Below are 12,587 nucleotides of genomic sequence, written 5' to 3' on the forward strand. Positions count from 1 at the left end.
TTGTGCCTGGAGAAATGGCTCTGCGGGCCACTTCCGGCACGTGTGCCATAGGTTCACCATCACGGCTCTATACTATGTAATATGTATGTACACATAGGGCTAATCCATACATAGGATTAATCCATACATAGGATTAAATAGTATATTTTGGATGTTCAGTAGTAGTAAATAAATAGACAGAGAAATTGTATCTTGTTGAGGTCTTTGAGGTGAGGAGAGGCCAGGCACCCTAACCCTAACCCTTGACCTGAGTGATGTCAAATTGGCCTCGCCACCCAGTTACATGATCACCCAGCTATGCCCACCCAGTTCATATGACACTTTGTGTCACATGAACACAAAGCCATGCCCACCCAGTCACATGCCCATCAAGCCACACCCACAAAATAAGCCACGCCCACAGAACTGGTAGTAAAAAAATTTGGAATCCACCACTGCTTCCATTGCAAACTACTTGGTCTCAAATTTAAAAGATACTCCACTGCCCAAACGCGGTCACACGTATAAAAGCAACGGGAGAAGCCTGCATTCACAAACCTCCCTGTGGTTAATGTATTTTCTGTGTCCACTTTTGCACACATCCATCAACTAACCACAGGGATGAAATCACACAATATAGTTGACTAAACTAGGATCAAGAAAACCTAATGGAAAGCAAAGTGAGATTAGGATTTTGGATTGATAGCTCCCAATCAATTAATAAAGAGCTTTGCTATGGAAGACATGAGACAGTAGTAAATTGACTTTTTTTAAAAAAAGTTTTTTATTGTGAAATATGACAATACAATTCAAACATTTCCGGTTCCGTGGTGTTAATACATATATACATGTTATTTACTTATTATTATTTACTTGATATTCCTTCCTTGCATTATATTTGATTTGAAAGATATTACATATAATCATACACAATTCTTTATGTTCATATATACATATTATTTACTTATTGTTTACATATTCTTACATCCTTACTCAATTGCAGTTGATACTTCAAGTAGGAATACTTGATTCTATATAATCATTGTTAATTGATTATTGAATTAAACTTTATACTCCTCGAGCTTCACTTTTTATTTCTTTTCTCTATCCACTCATACCACATATCCCACATGCTATAATATTCTGTGTTCTCTCTATCGTTAATTTCTAGTGTTAATTTATTCATTTTGGCGCACTCCAATATTTTCTTGATTACATGTTCTTCGGGTGGTAATTTTTTCTCTTTCCAATACTGAGCGAAAGAGATTCTTGCAGTTGTCGTTATGTGCATAATTAAGTACCTCTTCTTTTTTGCGTATTCTATTTTCAGGATTCCCAGGAGAAAGATTTTTGGCTCAAAATCAATATTTTCTCCTATTATTTCCATAATCCATTTCCTAATCATCCTCCAGAATTTTTTCGCTTGGGTACAGGTCCACCAACAGTGGTAATAAGTGCCTTGATGATGGCCACATTTCCAGCAATTCGGGCTCGTGTTAGGATAAATTTTAGCGATCCTAGATGGTGCTAAATGCCACCTATAGAACATCTTATATTGATTTTCCTTATATTCCTCCACACTAGTCATTTTGAGGTTGCTGTTCCAAATTGAGTCCCATTCATTTAAATATATATTTTGTCCGATGTTTTTGGCCCGTGCTATCATTGGGTCCTTGACCACCTCCTCTACCATGTCGTAATCCAGCAGGTAATTGTATAATTTGGCTAGTATTTTATTATCCGTGCCCATCCAGATCTTATCGAATCCGTTAGTACCTGTCTCTATGCCAAATTCCTCCTTGTCCTTTTTATAACAGGATTTTATTTGTGCATATGGCCACCAATCTATAGGAGTTCCCTGTTCTTTCAGTTCTTCAATTGTTTTAAGGTTCCCTCCCCCGTTTAATATCTCTTTATATTTAACCGTTTTTCCCATTTCTAACACATTGGGATAAATTATTGCCTCCATCGTGGAAAGCCATCTCGGAACTTTTGTGTATTGTTTTTGTTTTATTTCACCCCATGTCAGCGTTAGTGTATCTCTTATTTTGTGTCTATGGAAGTATGTTCTAGTTCTTTTTCCAGTATCCCAAAGGTAAGCGTGCCAAACCTTCTGAAGGTCATGCCCTTCCAAGGTCAGGAGTCTTTTATTTCCCAAGATTGCCCACTCCTTCAACCATACTAGATTTGCTGTTTTGTAATAAGTCTCCCATATGGGGAGTCCGAAATCACCCCTATCCTTTTTGTCTTGCAAGTTTCTAATTGCTACCCTTGGTTTCTCCCCCCCCCCATTTATATTTTCTGATGATAGTATTAAGTTCCGAGAAGAATTTTTTATCTAATTTGACTGGGACAGTTTGGAATAGGTACAGCAACTTGGGTAGTACACTCATCTTTGTTGCTGCAATCCTGCCTAGGAATGATATTTGAAGTTTCTCCCATTTTTCTAAATCCTGTTTGATATTCCTGATCAGGGGCACATAATTATCTTCCTTAAGGGCCGAGCACCTTGCCGATATCCATACACCCAGGTACTTTACCTTCTTAACTATTTGAAGCCCCATTGATTCTTCCAGTGCTTTCTTTTGGTCCTCAGTCATGTTTTTGGTCAACAATTTAGTCCTTTGTTTTTCATAAATTGTAGTTATTGTGTTTACAAAATTTGATCCGAATCCCATCTTATTGATTTGTTGTTTCATGAACTTCCAATTCAGGTTATCAAATGCCTTCTGGGCATCTAAAAAGACCAGTACTATTTCTTTATATGGGTGTTCCTCGTAATATTCAAGTACATCTAATACCATCCTTGTGTTGTTTTTTATCTGTCTCCCCGGGAGAAATCCGTTTTGGTCACTATGTATCAAGTTGTTCAGGATTATCTTTAATCTTCCTGCTATGATGCTCATATAAATCTTATAATCCATATTAAGGAGAGAGATTGGTCTATAATTTTTTATTAATTTTAAGTCCGCTCCTTCTTTCTGGAGGAGTGTGATAAATGCCTCTCTCCACGATTCCGGTATTTTAGATTTTGTCAAGGCCTCATTATAAATTTCCAACAATTTTGGCAGGAGAATTTCCTCTAAATCTGGATTTTTGTATAGTTCTCCTGGGAATCCATCTGGGCCCAGTGATTTGTTCTTTTTGAGTTTAGAGATAGCCGTCTTTAATTCTGTCATTATTATTTCTTTGTTGAGCATTTCTTTTTCCTCCTCCCCAATCAGTGGAAGCTTTTCTTCCGACAGGTATTGGGCCACTTTTTCTTTAAGGATTTCTTCTTCTTAAATAGAGTAGCATAATATTCACGAACTATCTCTAATTTCTCTTCTTCTTTGTTAACAATATGGCCCTCTTTATCTTCCAGCTGATGAATGGCCGCTTTCTCTTTTTCTTTTTTTAATCTGTAGGACAACCATCTACCCGGTATATTGGCATTTTCGAAATAGTATTGTTTGGTTCGTTTTATTTTGTACGCCAGTTGCTCCTGATCCATAATACTTAGTCTATGATGTATCAACATCCAATTTTCTTTAGCTCCCTCATTGTCTGGGTTTTGCTGCACTTCCTTCTCTGCTTTCCTTAGTTCTTCCAACAGTGTCTTCTGTATCTCTCTTTTTTCTTTGTTCTTATGTGAACTGTATGATATTGCCAGGCCCCTCAGAAAAGCCTTAATTGCATCCCATATTATACCTCGGGCCATTGGTTCCTTTTCATTTTCTTCAAAGAATAATTTTAGTTCTCCCTTTACTTTCTCAAAATTTTGGTTATCCCGCAGGAATTGTGTATTTAGCCTCCATCTTATGTTTCTTTTCTTATACAGATTTTTCCATTTAATCTCTAGCGGGTTGTGGTCCGCCCATATATTAGGTGTAATTTCAGCTGACATAATATCCATCCCGGCATTTCTTCTTACCCACATCATGTCAATTCTTGACCATGATCTTTTGGGGTTGGAGTAGAACGTATATTGCCTCTTATATGGGTGCAGGGTTCGCCAAATGTCTACTAGGTTAAATTCGTCTACTAAATCAAAGAATGGTTTAGGCAGATTTTTCCTTTTTTTCTTTTGGCCTTTAGTAGTTTTATGGTCCTTGTGCGAATCTACTACTCCATTAAAGTCTCCAATTATACAGATGTTATTATTATTATCAATACTACTTATTTTTTCTTGTACTTTTTTATAGAAATTTCCCAAGTTTTTATTCGGGGCGTATATAGCTATTAATAATATTGGGGAATTATCTCTCCTTGTTTCCACTGCTAATATCCTACCCTTCAGGTCAGCATACTTTAATTCTGCTTTTATTTCCTTCTTAATATACAATGCCACACCTCCCTTTTTTTCTCAGCTAAGGAAGTAAAAAGGTTGCCAAGTTTATTGTACTCCAGGTATTTTTCATTTTCTTTTTTTACATACACCTCTTGGAGGCATATTATATCCACGTTTTGTTTAACTAATTTTGTGAAAAAAAATTTCCTCTTTTTTATCATTCAGATCATTGACATTAATCGATATTAGTTTCCAATCTTCCATCTTTTATATCCTTTGGGTTGTTTTAGTTCTTGTTTGCGCAAGTAGCTCTTTGTGGTCTTTGCTTCTTCTTTACTTCCTTACTTTCCTTGTCCTCCATCTCTTTCTCCTCCGGGGTCCCTTTAGATCTCCTCTGCTGGATAGTTTCTAGAATCAGTTACATTTTCCAATTTTTTTTGAAATAGAATTAGGTAAATGTTTGGCTAGACAATCCTAATTTTAAAAATGGTAGAAATTCTTCTACTGTGATAACAGGTGGTGAATCATGGTGTAAATAAATGCAATTCCATATAAATAAAAAAATAAAATAAAATAAAATATTTTGAATCTTTCATATTTTATATTTGGAATGATGCATTCATAATAATATGATTCCCTAAATGTGGGTCTTTGGTGCTCTCAAGTTTGATTGTTTGCTTGCAAATCTTTCATTGCCCAATATTAGGGAATCCAAGAGAACTCCCTAACTGTTCATCCAAGATATAAAAATCCATCTCTTATTTATTTTCTTAGCATGTTTTCCTCAAAATTTCATGATAAATTTGCTTCCACATTGGATTGGGTATTACCATCCACAGGGAACACAGTTTTCTGTTTTAGATATTATACTTTTGACATTTTGTAGCCAGTGCCTAAAACAATGGTGACAGACTGAGTAATTCATGAAAAAAATGTGGTTTTTATTCTTGTTTTAGGACAAAATATTTACAATTAGATGAACATTATGGCTGCATACATCTTAACACCTCTGTCAGAAGAACATGTTCACACTAGTGCAGAATATAGAAATAATATAAGAAAGAAAAATTAATCATGCACAACATTTTCATTGGATTTTACTAAAAGGAAACACTTCTAGACATAAACTAGTATTTGTTCTTGTCTAGACAAAATTCACAGAAAGATTTGCTTAAAACTTACAGACATAATAAATACAATTATATCCAAATAAATACTATTATATCCATTTTGTTTGTTTGTTTGTTTGTTTGTTTGGTTGGTTGGTTTGGTTGTCACATTTTGAGGAAGCCGCTAGTGAAGTTCACTGTTACACAAGCTACCGTATTTAATATTTAATCTTCATATGAAAAGCATATGGCACAACTTTATAAGTAGCTCACAAGTAAACATCCAAAACTGTAGTATGTAAGTTGGTTTTCTTCTCTGATAATTGCAAACCCAGGCCCCAAGCCTTATGCATATTTTATGGCAATGGCAAAAAAAGAAAATGCAATAACGTTGAAGCATAACAAGATATCAGAATGAACATCATTTTACAGCTTTCATCCAAATGCTTCCTTCAGTCTCTTATTTCTTTCAGAAACCACCCAAGGCAATAACAATATATAGGTCTTTATACAACACACACTTTGGCTACTGCACTGATTTTTCAGTGAAAAAGCAACTTCCAGGCAACAAAATCTGCTTGCATGTTATCTTCATTTTGCACTAAATTAATATGCAGCTTAATTTCGAGCTATTATTTGAAAGGATGCAAATGAAAGCATAATTATCATCATTAAAAGGTTAAAGGTTTCCCCTATCCAGCCATGACAGACTCAAGGAGGTGATGCTCATCTCCGATTCTCAAGGAAGCCTATGTTTGTCTGAGAGATGCTACCATCATTACGCACCAGTATAAAAATCCAGAATGCAGTAACCTTTCCTGCCAAAGCAGTACTTACTTGTTTACTAACATTTGCATGCTTCTGAACTGCTAACAAGAGCTGGATAAGTAATGGGAGCTCACCCTGTTGTGCAGGACTCGGTCTTGATCCCAGGCAGCTGACAAGCTCAGTGTCTTGAGCCACTGTGAGCCTTTATCCTAATTAGAACCAATTAATACTGGCCAAATCTGTCTGAGTTTCCTGAAAGGAAAGGGTACGATCCTAGTGACAGAGAAGTTTTTTTTTCATCCTCAACTTCTTAGTTATTCTGAATTTTTTTGTGTATCATTACTACTATTGATAATATGCATGGTTTTTTTGTTATGTTCTCTATAAAATATGCCTATTTTACAGTCTATTATGCTACAACTCCCAGCCTGCTAAAGCTTTTGTGAAAAATCCTGATAGGAAAAATTCCCTCACAATATCTTGTGATTTAAGAAATTTAAATAAATATTAACATAATTTTATTATAGTATTATCATTCACACACACACACACACATATACATATATGTGTATATACACACATATACACACATGTATGTGTATGTGTATATGTATATATATGTGTGTGTGCACATATACACACGTACACATACACATGCACACACACACATATGCACATACATGTATGTGTATGTGTATATGTATATATATGTGTGTGCGTATGTGCGTGTGTATGTGAATGATAGTACTATAATAAAATTATGTTAATATTTATTTTAATTAATTTATTTATTTAATTTAATTTATTAAATAATATGAATATAAAATTTAAAAGTGCTGGTAGAAAGAAAGATGGGATGCTCATCTTGTACACATCAGTTTACAGAATAATAATAAATATGAATAGTGCAAACAACTGCAGCTTTAAACACAATATTTTGTTGTTTTTTAAATGACAGACTGTTTTATGGCATATGCTAGATAAAAAAATAATAAGAATGAATTTGCAGATTAAGCAAATTAAGATATTTTACCCTATAGAAAACCAAGAAGGAGAATCCAGAAAACCTATTCATGGTAGTAGCCTCTGCACTTGGCAGTAACTTGCCCCTGAATTTAGGATCACCCCTTCCAAAACTATCATTTTTGAAAGCCATTAAGGCTGTGCTTTTCCAGTGGACCTGGGAGGTAGGAAATGCAATATAATGGAAACCACAGCTTCCATGAAATGTTACATAATCTAGTTCCGAGGCCACATGATATACTATTATATATTTATGAGGCTTCTTTTTAACATGTTGTGATATATATGTTTCTATTTTATTGTAAGCTGTCTAGAATCATAAAAGTAGGTAGTATACAAAATTATGTATAAGTAAAATCATACCACAAGCAGGATTTGTGTATGAAATATATTTATTTTGTGGTTTGGCTTTATATTTTTATATTTTAATTGGATTTAATTATCACATTAAACTCCTTTATATAGTAAAATATTATATTTATAAGGAAATTCAGTTTTATTTTTATGATCATCACTATTGTTAGTGAGATTCACGTTTTTTAAGAAGCAGAGTGGAACCATGTTTGTCTTATTTATCCTAGGACATTGCTGTTATTTTTATGAGAAATGTTTCCTTATAACATGAAATTATACTTTCAAATATATAGTTTGTAAAAATGCTATATCAAAGAAAACTGAATAGGACAATATATATTATTAAATTATAAAAGAGAACAGGGTGATGCATATTGTGTCCTTTAAATGAATGGTACCTGATTTACAAATTTTTCAAATCATATCAAGTGCATTTTGATAGCAGTTATTTAATATTTAAATAAATAAATAAATGGGATGCAGCTGCAGAGTTAGAATTCAACCCAGTAGTTTGCATTAAAACATATAATAAGCAAATAGACAAAGATCTGGTATAATTTTTGGAATACTGTAATAAAGAAATAACTGTTCACATCCTGGAAATATGACAATAAAATAATACCGAAGTCATATAGCCCCTTAGAATTCCTTTAGAAAGAAGCAATATCCATGCTTCAGAATACCTGATTTGATGTGAGCACTTAATCACTTCCCTTTGCTTTTACAGACACAAACTACTATCTAAATCCTTGACTTTGTTATCTTCTAATAACTTATGATGCAGTCATTTGAACCTGAGACCTTCTGCTTGTAAAATATATCCTCTAATCTACAGTTCTGATTAACCCCTGACTTAGCAAAGTAACTAGCTCGTCTGTGATATAAAAGTTAGTCTCATTTCCAAAGAGATAGCTTTTTGCGGACACCTGATTACTGTTACTACTTGTTATTGTTATTATTTCCTGTTTTTTTTGGACAACTTTATCATGTGTGCAGACTGTAATTCTGAGAACTGTACTATAATGTAGTCCTGATAAAATTAGTCAAAGTGACTAATTCTTTTCTAGGAATGTATGTTATAAAGATAAGGTCACTATTTACATAGGCAGGAATTAATTAGGTGATGTTTCCTTCTCAATTTCCTATTATATATTTACTGGCCACCTAATTCCAGTGGGAAGCAGAATACCCACAAATCAGGGATTTTCTATTTTATTTCAGTGATTTCTCTGAAAAAGCACATTCAATTGACAATTTTGTATACAAATAGATTGATTTCAATTCATATTTTCATATGCAAGTAGAATCACACTCAATTATTTTTCAGTCTAAATTAAAACTCGCCTACTTCTTTTTACTGATAATATCAGTCTGAGGCTGATGTCTATATCTCATGTTTAAAACACACTTTTGATTATGTATAAACAAACTTAAATAGATGAAGAATCCAAATTAGGTATAAAAATATGATTTAAAGTAGTGCATGAAGTGTTTGCATACAGTGACTGGTTTCTTTAATCATAACTCAGAGTGAAATGGTTTCTTGCTGAGGAAGTAAAGACTACAATGCAAACAAAGAATAGAATTGATATGTTTATTAGGAAATAAACATTTAAGAAAGGTTAAAGCATGATAATGGAAGAAATAACTATAACTACTATTCTTGATATGCATGCCTGACTTCTTTGGTTAAAAAAGATATAGAAAGCAATGTAGATTCTCACTGTGTTAAGAACTTCTAATTACATGTGGAAGAACCAATGTGAATATAAAAATTCTACAGGGGCCTGGTGGTTGAGGTGGCTGATGGTTGGCCTCAGACTAACAGGAATTTTAAAGCCTTTTTTAAAAAATCAAAAATTGAAGTGGCAGAAACATTCAAAACTTTTTGAAATGTTTCTGAATCCAAATTCAGAGACTAATTCTACAGTGATTTCACACAAAGTTATTTTGGCTTATCAAGACTAACATTCCAGGAAGAGATGATTAAAATGCCACTGTTCATGTAGAAAGAATGAAGTTAAAGCTGAACCATAAATAATTTTATATCTCTGCAGCTTCATTTCTACATTAAGAGATAGTAGATTTTCAGCCATGTTTTAAAATATACAAATGTTACCTATTATGTTGTTAATCTGCCTAACATACTTCCAGCTTCAAATTCATTTCCTTTCTGGCTGTTTACAATATGAAGGTCAACACGATGGAAAATAGTTGCCTAAATTACAGTGAACCTTCTCCAGTTTTCAGTGTGTGCATTTTTAGGATTTTTCCAAAGGGAAAGCAGGAGAAAAATGAATTATAATGTATGTATTTTGTACAAACAATATCAAATATATTAACCTGGAGGCTGTGCGGATCTGGATGGGGAGAAACAGACTCAGGCTCAACCCATCCAAGACCGAGTGGCTGTGGTTTCTGGTGTCCCAATATAGTCAGTTGGAGCCATCACTGACTATTGGGGGCGAGTCGTTGGCCCCCACAGAGAGGGCTCACAACTTGGGCATCCTCCTGGATTCACGGCTGTCTTTAGAAGAGCATTTGACGGCCGTGACTGGGAGGACTTTTCATCAGGTTCGCCTGATCTGCCAGTTGCATCCCTTTCTAGATCGGGACTCCTTACGCATGGTCACTCATGCCCTCGTCACTTCCCGCCTGGACTACTGTAATGCTCTCTACATGGGACTCCCCTTGAGAAGCATCTGGAGGCTCCAACTGGTGCAGAGTGTGGCCGCGTGGGTAGTTATGGGAGCAACATGGCGTTCCCATGTAACACCTCTCCTGCACGAGCTGCACTGGCTCCCGGTGGTCTTCCGGGTGCACTTCAAGGTTTTGGTTACCACCTTTAGAGCGCTCCATGGCTTAGGACCTGGTTATTTACGGGACCGCCTGCTGCCACCAATAGCCTCCCACCGGCCAGTACTCTCTCATAGAGCGGGGCTCCTCCGGGTGCCGTCGGCCAAACAGTGTCAACTGGCAGCCCCTAGGGGGACAGCCTTCTCTGTGAGAGCACCTGCTATCTGGAACGAGCTCCCCCCGGAGATACGGAGGATCCCGGATCTACGCACCTTTCGCCATGCTCTCAAGACTTTCCTATTTCAACAGACTGACCTGGCCTAACTTTTTCTTTTCCCTTTTAATTCAAATGATGAATTTTAATTTTGTCTTAAAAACATTAGGGTTGTTTAAATTGTCACGGGCCAAATTATTTAATCAGATTTTATATTGTTTTTACATTTTGTAATTTATGTGTTTTATCTGGCTGTTCACCGCCCTGAGTCCTGCGGGAGTAGGGCGGTATATAAATCTAATAAAATAAATAAAAAATAAATAAATAATCTTATTATTAATATAATTATAAATATTATTAATCCCAATTATTAAATGGGGTAATTTTTTAATTGAATATTCTTTTTCTTCCTCATTTCCTAAAAGTACTTACTATAGTTTGTATATATTTAAATAAAATAAATATTTTTATACAGTATGTCTTCAATATTCAGTATTGAAGAAGCAATTCATGTCAATTGTCCCTCTGAAAACACTATCTTAATTTGTTGGAATAATTCAGTCTGTGTGAATGTTTTCTCTTATAGAGTAAATTAGAATATCCATATGAGTACCTTTTTATTTTCTGAGAAGTGTATCTTCTCTCACTAAAATATATCTACACTATACTTCATATAAAACATTAGTTAATAACTGCAAATAAGGAGGCATCAATTTAATTGCAAGATTAAGTCAGAATGACAAAATGGATCATACTTTTAGAATTTGTATAACTAAAAGACTTTGCAAAGGTTTTTCAAATCTTTAAATCCAAATCCACCTTTAATTGTCCATTAAATGCAGAGTAGACTTATATTATAGTATTTAAAAAGTAGTAAGCAATTTCCCAGTTTACTTTTTGTAAACAGACAATAACTTGGATGTAAAATATCCCAGAAATACATCATTAAGATATTTTTTTAATCCAAGAAATAGTTTTTGATCCAACAAATGATTTAATATTTGCAATTAACATTGATTCAGTCCATCCACTTCAGATAAAAAACAAATTAAAAGCCTTTTGATATTTTAAAATATTTTCAATGAAAAATATTGATTCAAAATGTACATAGTGACCTCCAAACAATATTTGGAGTAGAAGATTTATCTTTTTTCTCAGCCAATTTATAGATTTGTTAAGAACCTTTTGTTATCCTTAAATATGTTAACTGTTTTCTTGGAAAAAGTGGTTTAAAATTATTTAAGTATTTATTATTAGACTTGTCAATGAATGCTGGATCAGACAGATTTTAAATTTATTTACCTCAGACATTTATTTGATTCCAAGGGTACTAATTTTTCAGTAAGCAGGTATACAGTATAATTAATTGAGTATATGTTATCTATAAGTTGAATCGTTTTAAGCATGATTAACATTCTCAGATCAATATTATTTCTAATGAGTGCTTACATAAATGGATGGGTAAATCGCCTCCTATCTAATAATAGTTAGAGCCAAATAATTGCACTAGGGCCAGTTTATTTGTCAAAGCTATGTCACAAATTGCAATAAAAAAATTGTTGTTGAAAAATATGGTACTGAATTGGAAATACTATCATAATATCTGAGATGGTTATCTGAGGGAACATCTCTTGCCAGTCACATCCACCCAACCTATTAGAGTGGGCAGGCAAGGAATGTTGTGAGTCCTGTCCCAAATGGAGGTATAGGCAGGATCCAAAAGAAGGGCCTTCTCTGTGGCTCCCTCCCTTTGGAATATCATCTCTTCAGAAATTAGACTGGCTCCTACTTTGACACTGTTTTATAAGGCCCTGAAGACTTGACAGTGGGCCTGGGGAACCCAGAGTGGAATGGAGCCCATCAAATGGTTTATTTGATTGTGTTGTCACCAAGGGTGGATGAATGGAGATTATTTTTTCTCCCTATACTGTGTTTTTATTGTTTGTAAGCTGCCTAGAGTCACTGTGAGCGAATAGGCAGCTGTATAAATTTTCTAAATACATAAACCAACAAACAAATAAATAATACATTTTTAAAATTTATGACATTGTGATTTTATAAGGATAATATAAAA

The sequence above is a fragment of the Pituophis catenifer genome, unplaced genomic scaffold, assembly GCF_029215685.1.
Source record: "Pituophis catenifer annectens isolate HBS135680 unplaced genomic scaffold, rPitCat1.0.hap2 SCAF_8, whole genome shotgun sequence".
Lineage (NCBI taxonomy): Eukaryota > Metazoa > Chordata > Lepidosauria > Squamata > Colubridae > Pituophis > Pituophis catenifer.